The sequence below is a fragment of the Colobus angolensis genome, unplaced genomic scaffold (assembly GCF_000951035.1).
Source record: "Colobus angolensis palliatus isolate OR3802 unplaced genomic scaffold, Cang.pa_1.0 Scaffold32, whole genome shotgun sequence".
Lineage (NCBI taxonomy): Eukaryota > Metazoa > Chordata > Mammalia > Primates > Cercopithecidae > Colobus > Colobus angolensis.
In genome coordinates this window covers 1,712,427-1,714,809 of record NW_012116488.1, presented here as the reverse complement: position 1 = coordinate 1,714,809, position 2,383 = coordinate 1,712,427, and the positions used below count along the sequence as shown (strand labels likewise).

The 2,383-nt window shown below is 49.9% G+C and overlaps 1 protein-coding gene across 1 annotated transcript in view; it reads right to left on the bottom strand.

Moving 5' to 3' along the window:
• Nucleotides 1–2,323, bottom strand: part of LOC105518424 (chromosome unknown open reading frame, human C14orf2) — a 16,969-nt gene extending 14,646 nt beyond the window's left edge. Inside the window, exon 1 of the mRNA XM_011951412.1 lies at nt 2,181–2,323. The gene's annotated coding sequence lies outside the window, so the exon portion shown is untranslated. The remainder of the gene's footprint in view (nt 1–2,180) is intronic.
• Between the last annotated feature and the right edge of the window lie 60 nt (nt 2,324–2,383).

Below are 2,383 nucleotides of genomic sequence, written 5' to 3'. Positions count from 1 at the left end.
GTCTCAGCCTCCCAAAGTGCTGGGATTACAGTCGTGAGCCACCGCGCCCAGCCCAAGCTGTTTCTTTTAACTCTGAACTTTGGACAGGAATGCAAGATGAACTTGACCAAGTGAGTGGGGAGCACCGAGAACTACTGAATCAAATGAAGGGTGCTCAAAGCCATTCAGTGTGTGATGATTCAGGATGTTAACTCGTGTTTGGTCAGGAAACACTATGGCAACTTTCCAAATTATCAAATTTCCAAAGAAGCATCAAAAGAGTATCTTCAGATTGCAGTTTAAAAAAAAAATCAAAACTCAGGATTAGCTAGTAGCCCCAAAAGATCAAAGAATATAGCAAATGCCCTGCAGAAAATGTTTCTGAAAAGCATCTTCCACTTAAAATCATCTTCATTGTGACATCAACAAAGGATGACAGCACATGGGAACGGCAACATCCTAGAAAAACAGGCCAGGTGCGTTGGCTCACGCTTATGATTCCAGTATTTTGGGAGGCTGAGGTGGGCAGATCATGAGGTTAGGAGACTGAGACTACCCTGGCCAACATGGTGAAACCCCACCCATCTCTACTAAAATGCAAAAAATTAGCCAGGCGTGGTGGCGCTGGCTTGTAGTCCCAGGTACTCGAGAGGATCAGGCAGGAGAATCGCTTGAACCTGGGAGGCAGAGGTTGCAGGGCGCTATTGCGCCACTGCACTCCAGCCTGGTGACAGAGCAAGACTCTCAAAACAACAACAAAACAAACAAACAAAAAAAAAACAAGTGTCAGTGAGTTCTGCAGTTGCTTCAAGTGGCTTCAATATATTTTGTAAAATTCTGAATTATGTCCTAGTCTCCACATACAGTGTGAAGTTACAATATTTTCCAATCAATGCTGAATGACATACTTTATGATTCTCGATTACTTTATGATTACCTTTTTTCTTATTTTTTGAGAAACATGGCTGGGCATGGTGGTTCATGCCTGTAGTCTCAGCACTTTGGGAGGCCAAGGGCTCCCAGGCAGATTGCTTGAGCCCAGGAGTTTGAGACCGGCCTGGGCAACACAGTGAAACCCCTGTCTCTACTAAAAATACAAAAAATTAGCCAGTGTAGTGGTGGCGTGAGCCTGTAGTCCCAGCTATGCAGGAGGTTGTGGTGGGAGCATCGCCTGAGCACCCGAAGTTAAGGCTGCAGTGAGCCCTGATTGTAGCACTGCACTCCAGCCTGGGCGACAGGAGTGAGACCCTGCCTCAAAAGAAAAGAAAAAAAATTAAAAAAGCAAGTTATTTCTTCCTGGCAAAGTGTGTTGAGGCACTTTTTGGAAGCTGTCATATTTGGCAAAGTCCTAACATGAGGTCCAGAGCTCATTAGGCCAGGATTTGGAGCCAGAACTCGTGGCTTAGTATGATTATGGGTTCAATTTTTGAGACACCAATAGCTCGACCTACCTGGCTGACTTCTGTCTACCCTGTTCTCAAACCGCCCTCTTATTTGCCACTGCTCGGGCTTCACACTGCTGATTAGAGCCATGCTCTCGATACCCTCTCTGTATTTGTTCACATGGCTCTTTCCTGAGAGCCCACATGGGTCAGATAGATCCTGCCCTGGGCAATGAGGGGAACATATCCCGGCCAGCTGGCCATGTCTCTCTTCTGACCCTCCCTTCCCTTGCACATGTGGCTGCCTTCCTGGGCATCCTTTGCTGGATTTCTTGCCTCTGCTGCTTCTTTTGGGGAGTTTGCTAGGGCTCTGTTCTTCACTCTCCGCCTTCTAGAGATGGGCCAGGACCACCTCAGCCTGTATCTTTTGTCCATGTGATCACCTGGACCTCCTGTCCGCACCTGTTTGTGTCCAGCTGTGAGTCTGACACCGCCACCTGAGACACAGGTTTAGGAAGGAAGATGAATTCAGTTATGATCCTCCCCTCAGCTATCAGGGCCGCCTGCCCTCCCCTATAATCCTGGGTCCTCCTTTGCCTGGCTCATTAGCCGGTATCCTGCAAGAGTCCGCCTGGCGTTATTTTCTCCAAGACCTTCCTGACCTTCTTCTTGCCCCTCTCCCCCCATATTAGGTGCAAGGATGTGCTGGTACCTCCGACCCACGAACGCAAATCCCTTCTCTGGTTTGCCCTCCGTCTCCTCACCCTGAGGTGCTCAAGAAACGCATGAAGGGCCCCGGTATGCTCGAAGCGCACAAACCTCCGAAGTAGCAGCCTCTAAACCGGGAGGCCAGGGAGTGACCGGAGGGCATTTTCTTGTACACGCAGGGGTTGCCCCGGAACTGCCGTCAAACAGACTCCAGGGCCAGCCTCCGGGCTTTGTTAAGCTTCCCCTGCGGCCCTGGAAAGGCTCAGTCCGGTTTCTCTCTGGGCGGCGGCTCCCAGCAGGCCTAGCGCCGCGGG